The following is a 17,626-nucleotide window of genomic DNA, read 5'->3' as shown; positions in this document are numbered from 1 at the left end:
AGTAGGGATTCATTTAATTTACAGTTTGGAACATAAATACCTTTGTTGCATTTCTCTTTGGTCTAGATTCATTTCAACTTATGGCCAAGAGTGGGAAAAACTTACACAATTCATATCTAGGAAGAGAAAAATTGGGTGAGTCCTATTATCTAAGCCCATAACAAAAGAGATATCATTGTGAATTATGCTACAGAGATACTGCCAGAGTGGCGTGAAAGGTAGAAAAGACCATCTCATCACCCTTCTGTAGATTACTCCTTTGTGGAGTACAGTATCAGTACTGAGGTTTTTCCTTTACATTTAACAAATACCTATCCTGTGATACTTTTGTAATATGCAATCAAAGGAAAAACAAAACAAAACATAAAATAGAAGGTAGGACAAGATATTTGACTTAGTCTACCTGTGCCAAATACAGTTACTGCTTAAGAAGCTTAAGAGTTTTGCCCCCTGTAAAACCACAGTTAGTATAGTATTAATAATAATAATAATAAAAATTAAAAATAGTTATGAAAGAAAAGCAAAAAGTGAGTCATTTTGATCTTAGAGACACTTTTAGGTTATTTTAGATGCAAAGAAAATCTCTTCATAAAAGCAATATAAAAATGATTAAAACTCTGTGCCTTGCAAAGGTGCAGACTCTGCTTTTACACAATTTGCAGCAAGTCTTTAGAGTGATAAAATCTTGAATATTAGATGTGCATCCCTTAGGGCTTTCATTTCATTTTTATACTGAAAAAAGGCTAATGCAAGTTCATAGTAATCAAAAATGGTGATAATTGCTACTACTAAAATTCTCTGTAAAAAGTTTGTGCTGTCTTATCGAAAAGCAAGTGAAAATTAACCAAAGCTGTCCAAGTTAACAAATTTACTTATTGCACAAGAGACAACTGGAATGTGAAATTTATAAATGTAAATGTCTAGAATTTAGAAATACAGTTCCTCATTTGTAAGCATGATAAATTTAAGTTTTGTAAATGGTGTATTTTGGCAATTAAAACTAAGGGTATTCAATGGTAAAACTGCTGAAATAATGTTTCTTGCTACATGCCTTCCCATAGGAATGTACTGTTGAAAGAAAATCTAACGGACTTTCTGTCCAATAATGAATGTTCCTTTGCTAAAGACAAATGAGAGTCATAGTACCACTTCCTGACTAAATATGATTAAGTATTAATGCCTATCGAGTTAAAAAAAATAAAAGAACAAAACAAACACAAGAGGTATTGATCCCAAATTGGATAAATGTATTTGTTTTATTAAACTTAACTGAATTTTGCCAGTTCATAATGGTAAACTGAGCACCATGAGAAGAGTAGTTAATCATAGGACTCTGGATATCTTAATGATACTTGGCTTGTCATGAGCATTACCTGAAACACATTTAACTATTTGGGTAAATTAATCTTCATCGCTAAGTTCTGTCTAGGTAAAATAAACCAGGGAAATGGCTCTAATATGCAAAGTGAGTGAATCTTAAATATAGACTGCAGGACTTAAATATTTCATCCATATTTAAATAAAATCTGAATATTTCATCAAATCTGAATATTCTATTTTTTTCCATCAGATATAAAATAGTGAAAAGTTGATTGTTTTTCTTCTTTCACTGGCACATCATGACTTGAAATAAGCATGAAAAAGAACATCAAGTGGAAAATTATTGCCATTTTTTGTTGAGTCAAGGTTCATGTACTCTTCTTCATAATTTATTTTTAAAGTGTATCCAGAACAAATCTGACCCTTTTCAGCTAAGCCATGCAGTATTCTCAAAAAAAGCCTTAAATATCATTTTTTGGGGAATATTTGTGTTGAACAACAAAAAATGATGAAGCCAATAACAGCACGAAATCATTGTGACAATCAGGAGATAAGAGTTTCAGATCCAGAGGACTAGTTGCAAATAAACAACACAACACATTTTGGATGTTAATTTTCAAAAATTAAATTATTAATTCTTGAATAATTCATAAATCATACTTCATAACCACGATGAATAATAATTATACATAAAATAGGATGTGCAGGAAAAGAGATTACAATTGATATTGAAGAGATAACAATTGATATTGAGTTGATGAGAAATGAGAAATACTCAATATATCCTTCCTTACGGATCCGCTAATCTCTAAATTACAACTCTTTTGTGGGTTTCTCAAAAGCAAAGCACATTTGGTACTTACACTGCATCATTTCCATAAGAAGACAGACTCTTCATACGTGTCTTTTCATGGACCAGAACTGGTTAAGAGAAGACTTTTTTGTGTAAATTTAAAGCTATGAAAGAAAGAATTTAGGCCTCATTGTTAATGCTAGCTAGTGGTCTTCAATTACATAGACTGGCACTTCATATAGAAGCACCAATAAGGAGAAAGGTATTACTTTGAAACACAATTTGCCATAAGCATCCTACAATGCTAGGTATTCTATTGTTATCCTGTTTCTTCGTTTAAACATGGATTTTGCAGATGAATGACCAAACAAAGGAAGTGTAGCATTCATGGACCAATTTGCTCTGTGGCTTTGCAGGTATAATTGCTAGTTGAGTTCTATACAAATAAATTCATCTAAAAATGAAGGCCTATGGTAGTTTTGTTGTTTAACTAATAATAGCACCTTGGAAAACAAACAAGCTGTCATTTCCAAATCATAGAAGCTGTTACTTTTTTTATTTAACCATTCAGTAAATAAAAAAAGTTATTGATCTCTATATTGGTAAAAAACTGAAAAGCAGTAACAATCAAAAATACATATGAGCATGCATAGGCATTTTATTTAGAGATGAGAAATTCTTATTTCATTTTTTCTTGTTAAATTTCATTGTATCTGTGAATATGTCAAGATGACAGAATCTCATTTAAAAGCTGTGAAGACAGCTGACAGAAAGTGCATTAAAAATTAGATTTTGAATTCAAAGAATGAAAGCTTTAAATCACTACAGGCATGTCTGTAGGACAAGATTGATACCAGATGCTATTTAGTACATGTTATTAACAAACCATTCAAGCCTTGAAGGGACCTTGTCACTACATAACTTCTGTCTATGTAAATAAGATTGAAGCAAGGATTTATATTGCTAGCGATATCAAGCATCCAGTACATCAAAGAAACAGGACAGAAAGTACTGCTCAAGTTAAAGAAAGTACTAGAGAATACTAAAATCTATGACTTTCTCCTGACTTTGCTTACACACATAAATCACTTGACAGTGCCACACAAAATCTATTCCATGGAAGCATTGCCTTGCAAAGCAAGAACAAACACCTACAACTGTCTCTGTGCTAAGGAAAAAAAAAATAATAATAACCAAATATTGTTGTATTACTACAATGCAACACTTATTAATGCAGATTCAGTTAAATTGTTAACTGAAAATATATACACTATAGAACCTGTCAAAAATTCTTTTTCTCTCTGACTTTCAAAGGTCTTCATGCTACGCTCTTCACTAAACATGCAGTAACATTGTGTTTCCAAATACTCGGTGCTTTGGGGAATATTCTGATAGCAGTCTAAGAGGCTAAATTCTGGTCTTCCGTGAAAATCTGGTCCATAACCTCCACCGGCATATTTATACTATGCTAATTTGACACTTTTCCCTTTTCCTGTGGTCTCTCTAATTTATCACAACCAATTCTCCCTTTCTTTCTACCTTAGTCATCACATGCATACATATACACAAGTCACTTCAAAGTGATTGCATGTGCTACCAGAGGATGATGATGTTTTATAGTGATTCCATAGATATTTTCTTGGATTCATAATTTTTAAAAGTAAGGAAACCACTTGGAAATCAGTCTGACCTTCTGTCTCAACACTTGTTGAATTAAAATGTTTTCTGAAACATCCAGTGTTGATCTCAAGACTCAGTGAAAGAGAACGCACCATATCTCTACACAAATTTATGAATGGTTATCCACAGTATAACTGTTTTTATCTCTGTTTTGGCCTGATTTTCCTGATATAAAATTTTAAGTACTACATAAATTAATATTTGCTATAAAAACTTGAGGAATCCCAGTCATCAGGAAATTTTAAGAAGAATTTTGATGGGTTGGGATTTGATCTGTAAGGTCCTACGTGTTTTTTGTCTGTGATGCTGCTTTCCCTGTGCTGGCCTACAGCCATGGTAATTACAGTACCTGCAGATCATTCTCTGTAAGAGGAAACTTTGGAACCTGTCCTGAAAAATCCTGATATTTATCTTTGTTCATTATTAGGATACTTTACTGGGGTTTGTTTGTATTCCGTAAGTAGAATTGCACTGGAGAAATGATGCACTTTGGAGCCCATGAAAGTGATGGAAATCTCTGAAAGCAGATATCATGACTCCAGGCTATACTGCCTGTTCCAGATGGCTTCTCACCTTGGTGACTCTCTATCAGTAATCAAGATGAGTTACACTGGAGTCATCCTGACCGAACAAGTGGGAGCCTGTTCTGGCATAAGCAGCAACAGAGAGACATGGATTCATCTGCAGGATTTCTTCACTTCATGGCTGGGCTCAAGGGTCCAATCTTGACTTCTGAGAGATGGATTAGAAAGGAGTCTGCAAAAGGATCAGCACTAAGGTTTACTCCTCCAAGCTCCTCATGCTTTTTAATGAGGTTATCTGGCCTATGTTAATTACTACTGGAAATATTCAGCATTTATCTGCCTCCCGACATGATAAATAAGGATACTGTTCTTTCATTGAAATTAAAAACTGCAAGAAACTCTGCTTGCTTAACTCTTTGATGAATCCAGCCCAGAGACTTTACCTTAAGGTGATGTCTACAATCTGGATTTGGTACAATTCTGTAATGTTTCACTTTTCTGTACTACTATTATTAATTTATTTTAGCCTCCTACTGATCTGTCAGTTTGGAATTACAATGTTACTGGATTTACACATATTATTGAAATATGGGGATTTATTCAGTGTTGTATTAGAAAGGATGTCAAAACACAGGAAACTAACTTTACACTGTAGATGTATATATATATACACATATATATGTATAGACATCTACATATGATGTGTCTTTTTCTGGTTGCTTTTAAATTAATCACTTTCTCTTTGTAAGTCTATTCATTGTAACATCGTCCCCTAATGTGTCTTCTCATCCCAGGCTTTACTGAAATCTGTATAAATGCCCTTGATTTGAACAACATCCAGCAGATTTAAATTCTGCAATAAATTTCAAATGGCAGAATTTTATTAGCACTTCAAGTTCTTGTGAATTACTGAGATTGCAGAATGCAACTGTATTTGATCTATTCAGCCCACAGGGCATATTTTCAGAGACTTGATAAATGCATTGAGGGGGAGAAGACATTTCTGTTTGTTTCCCAAGTACTGAAAATAATTTTGCTTTACTTTACTTGGAACAGAAAGTGAATTCTAGTTTGATTTTTAGGACTGTCGTAAAACAAAGATGACCTTTCTAAGAGCATCATTTTTTATAAAAACTTAACCTCTGAATGCTCACTCAGAAGTGCTTCTCCCACCCTACTCTTGGTTATGAAATGGTTATACGGTCGTATGGATGGTTATAAATAATACTGACAGGGCTCTCTACCCTTTTCTAGTTTCTAGGAGGACCATGGGCCTAAAATTGCAGCCAGGTGTGGTCAGATTGCAGATGTATTTTCTTCTCATTGATATTCCTTTAGGGGCATGGCTGGCTTGAGTCAACACAATAGCCTTGACTTTTTCTCTTCATCTCAGGAGGTGAGATACCTTGTCCTGGATAATTCACACACTGCTTTTAGTGGTGGAGTATAAAATGGCTTCTGTACACCACAGGCTTAATAAAAAACTGACAAACTGTAGCATTTCTGGGACATTCTGTCAGTACATAGATGCCCTGCTTAGTTGAAGTACTGTTGCAACAAACAAATTTAAAGCATAAACCTAAATCTTATGAGTTGAGGTCAGCTCACATGATTCATGCAAAAATTAGAATCATGGAAATGAAAATATATAAACACAAACCTCCTTCCTTCCTTCCATGTTAAGGTTGAATACATGTTTCAACTAACTATTTCAGGCATTAAGTGATATATTTTACAGCATATTGAACGATTGCTTTACTATGCTGGTAATACGTATTTCACTGAAAAGGAGTAAATTCCTTTTTGACCAAAGTCAATTCTAACCTTCTGAAACGAAAGTCTGATCTTTGAATTCTGTGGTCTCATGTTTATTGATGGCACCTTCTTTGATAAGATAGTATGGTTATTATTATTTTCTACAGAACAATAAGAAACTCAATGACTGTGAAACTTTGAAAGCAAAGTGGAACCTAAATTATGTAACATCAACTTGAAATTGGCACACAGTGTTTTCTATATGATAGGGGACAATTAAATCAGAGATAATGGAAGGAATAAACTAATCCAAGCACAAATCACTAGAGAAATTACTGAAGAAATGTAGCATACCAAAACAGGTGAGAATGAGCAAATAAATATTATAACTTCAATTAAAAAATAGAGTATTTAATGGACTGGAAAGGGATGTGGGAATTATCTTGGCTGATATATTTCAAACCACTGAATTAGATCTATAATATCTGTTTGTGTCGCTGTATTTTAATGTCTGTGGTTGCCTGGAAGTCATCTTCTAGGAACGGACAAAAAAAAAAAAAAAGATGTCAGTATGCCAGTAAGACTAAAATAGTGCTAGTTACTGCTGTCAGAATATAATTGGAACTATTTTGTGCAACCACACATGTCAGGAACAACACTACAGTAATACTAGTTAAAAATCACGCTGGTTTGGGGAACAAAGCTGTTGCACTATGCACTTTGCACATGGGGGGGAATAAGCAGTCTCAAAAAAAATTCATAGGTTTCTTCAGTAGAAGCTAACAGTTCAAAATATAGGTGTTGGAAAGAGCTGCTGAAGAGCACAGCTGCATTTGTTCTTCGTTAACATGAAGGATTCTGTGCATGGATCTGTTGTTAGGAGAAGTGTGTATTAGAGTGGATTGTGTATTGCTGCAGTATGTATTAGAGTGGATTGGTTTTCTGAGCTGGAAATTCTTACCTGAAATTATTTCAAAAACAAAATCTCTTTTCAGCTAAACAGAAATGTTTCACTAGCAGAGATTTGACTCTGTATCAAACTGATACAAAGAAAATATTTCACTGTTGAATATCAGGCACTGGCATGTGGCCTCACAGGTGGAAAAGCAATGGCAGTATTTATTTTCTATTATTTATTCAGATTGCTAAAATATTCCCTAGTTGCACATCCTCTGCACAGGGTGCCTTTTCCACTGCTTAAAGTGAGAACATAGAGCAAGACAAAATAAATGACTGCACCTCACATCTTTAGGGTATCATTGAACAATGTTATTTTTTCCCCCGAGACTATAGTGCTGAGTCCAGTAGAGAGAAATAACAAACTGTGAGTTGCTGAATTCCATCATATGAACCTAAATTCCTTATTTCAAATACATTTGATAGCTTTCTAGTATGGTGATATTTGATGATTCTAAACACAGCTCTTATTTAAGATAACCAAATCTACATTATTCCCGAGGGTTTCATACATTGATGGAATAGCCATAAAACTAGTTTTCAGTGGCTCCATCTATTGTGCATTATTGATAATTTGAAGCTTTCTTTTGCTCATTTTTGAGTGTCTCCCAGACCTTATTGACTATTCTTGAATGTTCAGGGTGCACAAGCATTCAGCACTCATTTAACAAAACAGTGGAATGCACTCTGTGTGTGGGTAATGAGGAATTTAGTTATAATCATACCATTTCCACTTCTTTAAGGCACCTGATACATATAAATGGAATAAACAGACTCAAAGAGAAAACCCATTTGGGAAGAGATCATTTGGAACTACATTTCCTCTGGTTGTCTTCCTTAGTAAAATGAAGAAAAAAATCATCACCTCTCAACAGGAAAAGCCTTTGTAGCACACCAATTTTCCTTAGATTAACATTAGGTTTAAAATGATCAGCGAGCCTGGAAAATATATTTTGTCTTGCCTATTCAACACACTTTATTTTGTACTGATAAATTCTTATTATTTCATATTTTTTAAGGCTTGGTTGCAGAACACAAACAATGTATTCCTGTGTTGCTTTAGTATTTTGACTTGTCTTGAAAAAAAAAAAAAACCAGCAGTTGAGGACTGCTTAAATATTCACTTTCCAAAGCCTGACCAAATTACATTGCACATTCAATTTCTCCTACCTTCCGGAATAAGCAAATTGAATGTGATGTGTTGTAAGAGGAATAGGCTCAGCACTTCTATAAACTTCAATATTTTTCTGTTACCAACCACCAACTTGTTAATTAGAGAATGATTGAATCTTATGGACTGGAGCAGTGTAGGGAAGCTCAGCTACTTATACATGACCTGGTCTGAAATTAAAACTGAAGTAGGGGAAAAGGAGCTAGCGGGAAAGAGGAAAAGAACATAGTTCACAATTAATTTTATATATTGTACTTTTATATGTATATTCTTGGAAAAGCCCTCTGATAATAAGTTTTTTTGGATTTTGGAGGAAGGAGATTATTATTATTTTTTTTAAATTTATTGTTGATAGCAAAGATGTAGAATGGTTGTTAGAGGCATTGTGCTTGGGGGTCCTGAGATCGCTGGACAGATAGCATGAGCAGTGCCCAAACTAAATTTTAGCTGGTGTGATTGGAATACAGCTACTCAAATAACCACCTGAAATTTTACCACCTGTCCACAAATGCTACATAGTTAAAAAATAAAATAAAATAAAATTAAATTAAAAGGATTTCATCTCTGAATGTACCTACCTACCTTAGGCATTTATTTGACCCTATTAATGTACTATCAAAGCACCTCGCAATCTTACTACCTTCATCCCGAACCACCACTACCTCACGCCCCCCCCCGTGAGGTTTTGCTGTTATCTCTGCACTCATGCTGACACTTTATGTTTCAAGGAAGTACAAAATCAAACTGATTCAAATGTAATACTTTCCCTTTGGCCTTGGAGGCCCAAGGCAGCTCTTTCTAAACATGGTTTCAATCATGTTTCACAGATTAAATGAATTATTCAGGTCTGTAAATCTACATTTTGCAGAAGATTTTGCTCAGCTTTAAGATCAAGTTATAAAAAGTCATCATTGCTCTAAACTAACTCATAATGGAACAGTTTTGATAAAAAAATCATGTAAGAAGTATATGTCTTTTAAATGCATGCTGGTTTTAGAATAAAGGGCAAAAGTATATTTTTTTTTTACACACTTTAGGGAAAAAAAAAATCAGTTCAAAGGAGGATCTGTAATTACAATTGAAAGGAGAGACCTAATTTGTACATCTGATAGTTAAAAAAAAGAGGTTAGAGCTAGGATTTCCTAATCACACTTTGTCATACCTCTTCTGCAGATCACTTTTATTCAGAGTTTGAACAGACATTACATACAGTCCTTGGTAAACTTGGAAGGGATTAAATATTCTCAGATAGGAAATAGAGAAAAGCAGAGCAGAGAGGAGAACAGATTAAAGGGTTAAATTCCATTAAATGATATTTCTTATTTTCTGTTATTTTGTTTCCCCAATAAACCATGATTTACAGTTTTCCCGTTTGTTGTGCTAGATGCAAACTGAAAAAAGTATGGAGAATTGATTGTGGTATGAGCGATGGAATGTTTGGAGACAGCAGTTCTTTCAAAAAGGCACTGGAATGAGCAAAGGAGATGACACTTTTTTTTTTCATCAGAGTAAGCCACTTTCAGTGGTGAAGAGAAATATACCAGTAATCAAGGTGTAAAATGACAGGGAAGTTGAATAACAAATGAACTGGAGAAGACTCTAAATTTAAACTCTTCGATATTAACAATGGTTGCTGTAATATCCTTTTCAGGCTGAGGACTGATGAGCATTTTCCTCAAAGGATAGCGATGACTTTGGCTGTCCCTGGCCTCCCCTCTGCTCTCCCTCAAGTGAGTTAAGACAACTGTTTTGGGACCAAATAGAGACTTAGATCATGAAGGTGACAAGGTAAATAATAATAACAATTATTATTATATATTTCATATTATTACTTATTACATATGAGTATAGTTCCCCATTTCACTTTACTATTCAGTCTCAAACTTCTTGTGTACACTCAGAAAAAGGGGTTTTTAAGCAAAGAGAGAAAAGACACCAAAATGGGAGTCTGGATCTGTTGGATAGGACCCTCACAGAGCAACTGCAGTGCAAAGAAGGGAGGATAGCCTTCAACCATGTCAGCCCGTCAACAGAGTTGCTCTCCATCTTGTTCCAGCATGAGCCAGTTATTCACGGCTTGTCAGACAATGGAACAAAGCAACTGAGATATGAATAGTCCTGCAAGAAGTTTGGGCTTTTTCATCCGGAAGCTGCATTAAGTTAGTGACATTAGCACCACTGAGAATCTGTCACTGGGAAGATTATCTAACAAGGAAAACAGTTGTCAGGGAGAAAACCATGAAACCAATAAATATTTCCGAACATGATCCATTGTCATTTGTGAGGGCTGCTGCTCAAATCTCAATAATTGTATCACATCTAATTGTACACCACTGCCTTTGCTTTGTAAGGAACTTCCCAGGAGTGGTCCCATCTCCAGTTTACTTTACAGCAATCAACTGGCTAGTAGTTTCAGCAGTCACTTTAGCAGCTTGATTTGGAAATATCTTTTAAACCACAACTGGGCAACAAAAACTGTCAGTGAACAATTTTACTTGCTGTTTGTTGTTTAGCCACTGGTAGGAAGAAAGAAGAAAACAAACCTTTCATCAAAAATTTTAGTTGTAAAAGCTATTTTTAGGGATGGCTCTGATCTACTGTCATAACAGATAGAGACTGATGTGATAATTCTTTACCTTTGAAACTTGTAATGGGGCATGGAACAGGCAAGCACTGCTTTCTATTATTTCTTACTACACAAGAATAGAACAGAACAGAACAGAATAGTTCTGTTGGAAGGGACCTACAAAAATCATTGAGTCCAACTGCCTGACCACTTCAGGGCTAACCAAAGCCTACAGCATGTTAGTGAGGGCATTACCCAAATGCCTCCTGAACACCAACACGTATGAGGCACCAACAACCTCGCTAGCAAGCCTGTTCCAGTGTTTGACCACCCTCACGGTACAGCAATTTTTCCTAATGCCCAGCCTGAACCTCCCCTGGCAGAGCTTTGTGCCGTTCCTGCGCATCCCGCCCTTAGTGACCAGGGAGCAGAGGCTGACGAAGAGCAGGGCCTCCCTCTGTGCCTCCCTTCCTCAGGGAGCTGCAGAGAGCAGTGAGGCCGCCTCTCGGCCTCCTGTTCTCCAGACTAGACAACCCACATGTCCTCAGGCACTCCCCACAGGACATGCCTTCCAGCCCTTTTACCAGCTTTGTTGTTCTCCTCTGGACGCATTCACAGACCTTAACATCCTTTTTATATCATGGAACCCAGAACTGCACACACTATTCAAGGTGAGGCCGCACTAACGCTAAATATGATGGGACAATCACTTCTTTAGACTGGCTGGCTATACTGTGTTTAATGCATCACAAAATGCAGTTTGCCCTCTTGGCTGCAGGGCACGCTGCTGGCTCATGTTGAGCTGCTGTCACCAGCACCCCCGGATCCCTTTCTGTTGAGCTGCTCTCCAGCCACTCGTCTCCCACCCTGTACCTGTGTCTGGCACTGCTCTGTCCCAGGTGCAGCACCTGGCATTTACCTTTGTTCAGTTTCATGACACTGACAATTGCCCAAAGAAGAATAAGAACTGTTTGATGTCCTAAGCGTCTGCTCTTGCCAGTCAAATTGTCACCGCCTATTTCACTGTGTTTTATCTATAAAACGCCCAAAGACAAAATTTTTCAGTTGGCATGTGTAGGGTGGATATATCACTAGAAAAAACAATGCAGGTACAATCCTGAGTAAATTGTTTGATATTATGCATGTTTCTTCTATCTCTGTTTATGTGCAATGTTGTTAACATCTATTCTAAGAGGCAATTAAAGTATTTGTTTCAAATTATAGTTACAAATGTGACTTCTTTTTAGGTAGTGACTTCAATATTAACCTGTCAATCCTGATTATTATTAAGCAAACTATTCATTTCATCGGTTCATTGCTGCTCATGTATTCCATCACTGGTCACCAAAGGAACTGGGCTACTGCAGCTGCTCCCTGAATGGAGATCTAAAAGTTTTCAAATGCGAGACCATCAAATAATTGACACTAATTGTCAAATTAATTACACTGGATGTCATACAAATATTGGGATTCATGAAGATTTTCATAAACATGCAGTAGTTATCTGAGCTCTCCTGAATAACACTGGCATGTTAATTACAGTGAGCTAAACACTGCATTTTATTCATTCAGTTATTCATGTCAATTGTCTGGCATTTGGTGAATTCTGTTTCTTCAAAAATCAAAACAGCTCTACTCTGTTCTTTGTATTGAAACCCTTATATTGTAGTCTGATGGATGTTATATTTGAGATCCTTTTTATTACTGCACACAAAGTAACTACACAATATATTCAAGACCTCATTTTCTATTTGCTTTTTTTTTCAACTAAGTTTTTAAAAAGTTATTATTGGCTCTATTAATAGTGACAATTGAAAAAAACAAAACAAAACAAAACAATGAAGCATAGGAAATGTATCCACCTGAATAATACTTAAATTCGGAAATTTCTCTTAAAGATCCATATTTTTAAAGAAGTGTGTTATATTGTTCCACGCGTGTTGTAACACAAGATTATTAGCAACTGCTCATTCAGATGAGGCACTTTGCATCTAACTGCCTACAAGCAGTTAGTTGACTATGAAACTGCCCAGTTTCTGTGTGTAATCAAAGTAACTGTGTACACATTTGGCATATAATTACGTTTCTAAATTGATTAAAATCCAGCCCTGAAACGACTGCAAGCTAAGGCTTGGCTCCAATGATTAGTTCTTAAAACTTCTTTCACAAGCTTGAACAAATAACACATTTGCCAAAAAATGCTGCCAACTGTGAAAGTTAATTATGATAAATGTAACACAGTTCTCTCATCAACAATGTACAGAGAAAGGCTTTTACCTCTTCTAACTTTATTGTCCATCAAGACAAAGATGGCGCTTGAGTTTTTTTCCTTTAACAAGGACAGATATGCTCATGAGTGACAGTTAAATTTGTTGGAGGTATTAAATTGCTAATGCTAATGCATTTTACAATCTTCTGAACTGATTTAATATATTAGACTGTCACTCAAAGTCTTAATAAACAATTCTGCACTCTTAGTTTAAAATCATCCTGTCAGATCTGGAGGTTTTCTCAATTGGCCTCTATTGTTAATGTGATAGTAGTTTACAAACAAATGACTTTTTTTTCTTCATAGGCTGTATCACATGAGACTTTAATGGGTGTTTCTCTTGTTTCTGTTTTTAATTTATTATGAAACAGCTGTGCCAGAGCTTAATAGTGTGGATTTGTGCTTTAAAGCACCTGTGCTTGTAGCTAGACTTCTCCCTTTCTTGCAAATAATCTCCCATTCATATTGGAATAGATCTTTCTTCTCATTTTAAGATATTGCAAACTCAGCCTTGTGCAACTTAATACACTTTTGAAGAATGATTTTATTATGTTTATTCTAATATAGTATAATTTCTCTATGGAGTGCCACTTTTGCTTCAGAGACCCATCAGAAGCTCAACAAGTACTGAAGTTTCATGTTTGCAGATGTGAAAACAGAGGTACTCATTATGGCTAATAGACTTTGACAGAGAAGTCATTAAAAATAAAATATTTTTTCTAATTTTGTGGAAAAAAATAAAAGAAATGAGAAATTCATTTTTCTAAAATGCATTTATGGAGAAAACCTGTGTATTTTGATTTTGACACTCTCAAATTTAAGAAGAGAAGCACCAGCATCAAATGGTTTAGATTATTGTTTGGATAAGTATCCAGATTTTGATACTTTATCTGTCTGAGTATGAAACCAATGTATCTGATTGTTGTCAAAGAAAAAGTTGTAGAGAACCTTAAGCTGGTATTAATAAAGCCCCCTTATGTTTTATTTGTTTTTCCTTATCTGTGTGCTGGTTGCAGTTGGATCTAAAATCTCTGCAACAGATAAATACAAATTGTTCTGACAGCTCATTCCATAATAGGCTGCTACTTGTTAAAAAAAAAAAAAAGTTTCATCTCTAACTCTCACACTTTTCATTATAGACTTTCTTAACTTAGTTATCCTCAGAGTTAGATAAGTATTCCCTAAGGCAGATATCTCTTTCTTTATAGATAGCTTTCAGGACTAGGACAAAGGCTGTGAATGAGAAGGACTAGAACTAGTCAAGACTACCAAGTTTAAAACTAATGAAAGCTCAGTAAGTCAACCGCATGGCGACGTGTGTTTTCGTTTCATATGAATGATGAAGCCTGATTTTGCTCATTTGTATAACTAACCCGAAGCTGTACAGAGAGAGAAAAATCTGCCCAAATGTGAAGTTTACTGTCACTTACTGCAATAGGTTCACTTGCAGAGATCTGAGAAGCTGTGAGTGACGACTGTCTGTCAGCACCGTGATTAGATCTATTGTACCTGATGTGGCCAAACACGGGTTGTTACTACTAACCTGTTCCATTGCAAGGTGACAGTTCCTAAATCTTGGTAGAAAGTGTGGAAGATCTATTTTACGTGCTTCTATAGATCAAGATAATTATATGTTAAAAGATGCAATGCCATAATAGTACTTTATAAAACTTATAAACTTAATGCCAAGGAAGAAATTGGCTTTTGTCCAATGAATATGTTTAAAAGAGTAGTTACAGAAAAGATAATAGGGTGACAGGCACAAATGTAAGAAATAGATAAAGGCAGGCTGAGACAATATAGAAAAATTCTATCAGGATACTACCTTTCTCTCTCTTTAATGCTGTTGTCCATTGAACAGTTTCCCAATCTCTTCATTTCAGTATTACAAATAGACTGAATTTTTATTTTTGAAAGAGGATGCCAAGTATTTCTTCTATTAGATTTGCAATTCTATGAACTCCACACAGCATCTACAGTAATAACAGATAATAATTATTAACTGGTATAGTTTTCATTACGCAGTTGATCTTGCATAAATTTCAAGCTGTAACAGCACTGGTCTGCCATTAGTGTAGGATGTGGGAGGAGCTGATGAAAATCAAGTCCCAAAACAATAGGTTTGTTGGGACCGTAGCTGTAACAGCTTTCTTAGTTGTTGCTTCATTCCTTGTGGGAACAGTTCTGCAGCTGCACTACATGCAGAACTCCCACTGAAGTCTTTGAGCAAGTGCATAATTGGGCCCTAGTGCACACTGTAACACATTTGTTTTCATTACCATGTTTACTATCTATGTTTTGGAGGTGTCTGTTTTGCTGTGCTCTGTGGCTCTAAAACTGCAATGCGACAGCAGTATTTTATATTTCTTTTTTGAAATAATAATTTAGCAATTATTTTTCCCCTTATGTGTATGTTTTTAGAAAGTACCTCTGTGTGTTCCAGAAGTGTATGCAAAGTCAGCACTTTACTAAACCTCTTATACTTGTAAACCTTATGAAGTGATATAGATTGGATTCTTCTTTCAGACTTTGCAGGCAGTTGAAAATAAGAAACATGCCTTTTAATAAAGAAGTCTTTTTGTATACAAAATCTATAGCTAAATTTACTAGAAATTTATAGTTGGCATTTCAGTAGACTAAAACATGACAATTTTGACTTTTTTTACCTTTGAAGAATGTGGAAACTAAAAAAATATTGCAGTTCTTCATATGCATTCTGTGTGAAATATTAAACCATAGTCTTTGAAAATCTCACTACCAAGTGTAAAAGGCAAGTGGTTCATCCCATATCTTTCTATCATTGAATAATAACTAATATATATATTTGGGGAGGAGGGTATTGAATCAGTGGTTAATGAGAAGTATTTGCAGACAGTACACAACAAATCAATACCTTTGTTTCTTCTGCTAATCTTCACTCTACAGATAATCAGCCTTTAGAGGACTGAGAATTTGGAACTATTAGGAGATAAGGATGAATTGCTGACAGCTTACTCATTTCCTCATGCAAAAATATGTTAGGTCATTTTCTTGCTATGTGAAATATGGTACAGATATATCATCAACATTTGATAAATAGAGAGGTTTTTTAAAAGTTGCATCTGAAATACTTGACATTCAGTACAGTTTTTGAAAATGATAAAATCATAATTGTAAAAAAGACCTGCAGTATTGCCAATCAGATTTTTGCTGTTATGTGCACCCTGATACATATATCTTACTGTCCCCCTGCAGAAGAAAGAATGAGCATAAAGAAAAGAGCAATTTTCCTGCCGTAAATTGGAAAGTCTGCCAACCAGCTAAGTGATCTACCATCAATCAGTGTTAAATTCTCTTTAGCTGCAGAAAATTCAAGAACTAACTATTACTGAGAGATTTCACACAGTGACTAATGGTATATGACAAACACATTTAAAATCTGCATAGACCAGCATCAGTTTAAAATATAACATGAATAATAAACTATTCTAAAGATATCCTGGTGTGCAAAATAAGATATAATCTCCTCAGACACATACTGTACATAGAAGATCACCATTCTAGACATGCATTCAATATCAATACAGAACAAAGTCAAATATACAATACGACTTTATTTGGAATAGCATATTTCACAAAACGTATGCTGCAATGTTGCATGTATTCAAGCAAGACTGTACAGCAAGATGGCTAGGTTATAGTATAAAGATGACAGCTGAATAAAACACTGGGCTGAATATATCATTACTTTACTCACATGAGGAACCCCATTAAGTAATACTGAAGTCTTGAAGTGAGGAAGGTCTTCTCCTCCACCATGTCATTACTAAAGCCACAACTAATGCATCTGTTCCAGATGGCAAGCATTCAAATGAATGTGAGATAGTGTTGTTGCTTGCATACTAAGTTGGCCATTTCTCAGTACAAAGATTTTTCATTCCATTCGTGTCTGTTTAGTTTTCCTTTAAAAACATATTCTTTAGTTACAGAATATGGAAAAATATTTGCCAAAAATGAATACATTATCTATTAAAAGCTGTCTGCACCTCTAACTGAAGAACAGTCCGTTTAATAGAAGACATTTGTCTTAAATTTGCATTTTGATATATTTAGACATTTGCATTTATTTCAATTCACTCTTCATATTTACATATTTAATTCAGAAAATAAAGTCTGTCATTTTGACAATGGCCTTTCTAGCCACAATGTTTTTTGTTTTTTGTTTTTTCTTTCTGACAAAAGTGTGTTGCCACAGAAGTCAATAGGAATGGCATTTTATTGAGAATAGGATCTGTTATGTTGGGCTTTGTCAAACTAAGAAGAAACCATGACAGCTTAGGACAAAGGTGTTCTCACTTTAACAGATACATATTCTGAAAGAAATATAAATTTGAAAGTTAAAGAACCTGGGGCAAGGTGTGCTATACCGATAAAATAAGCAGTCCTACTAATCACCAAAGCGAGATGGAAAACCTTGAATAAATGTAAGCATACCAAACAGCCTCAGGCTGAAGTAGTTTCCCCCATTCCTAGCACAAATAAGAGAACCAGGAAGGAAGTGTAACTTCCTAAGAGGGAAGTATAAGCTTAAATGTGTTTAGGTACAATGTTT

General features: G+C 35.1%; 1 long non-coding RNA gene across 1 annotated transcript; it reads right to left on the bottom strand.

The window, feature by feature from the left end:
- Window positions 1-40: 40 nt before the first annotated feature.
- LOC308176280 lies at window positions 41-16,825 on the bottom strand. Its single transcript, XR_013938209.1, has 3 exons — window positions 16,772-16,825; window positions 14,861-15,008; window positions 41-116 (listed from the first exon to the last, which is right to left on the bottom strand). It is a non-coding gene; the product is annotated as an uncharacterized lncRNA (long non-coding RNA).
- Between the last annotated feature and the right edge of the window lie 801 nt (window positions 16,826-17,626).

This window comes from Anser brachyrhynchus, assembly GCF_964034855.1.
Source record: "Anser brachyrhynchus genome assembly, chromosome: 12".
In the NCBI taxonomy this organism is placed as follows: domain Eukaryota; kingdom Metazoa; phylum Chordata; class Aves; order Anseriformes; family Anatidae; genus Anser; species Anser brachyrhynchus.
Note: the sequence above shows the minus strand (reverse complement) of the source record. Positions and strands in the feature narration are given on the sequence as shown.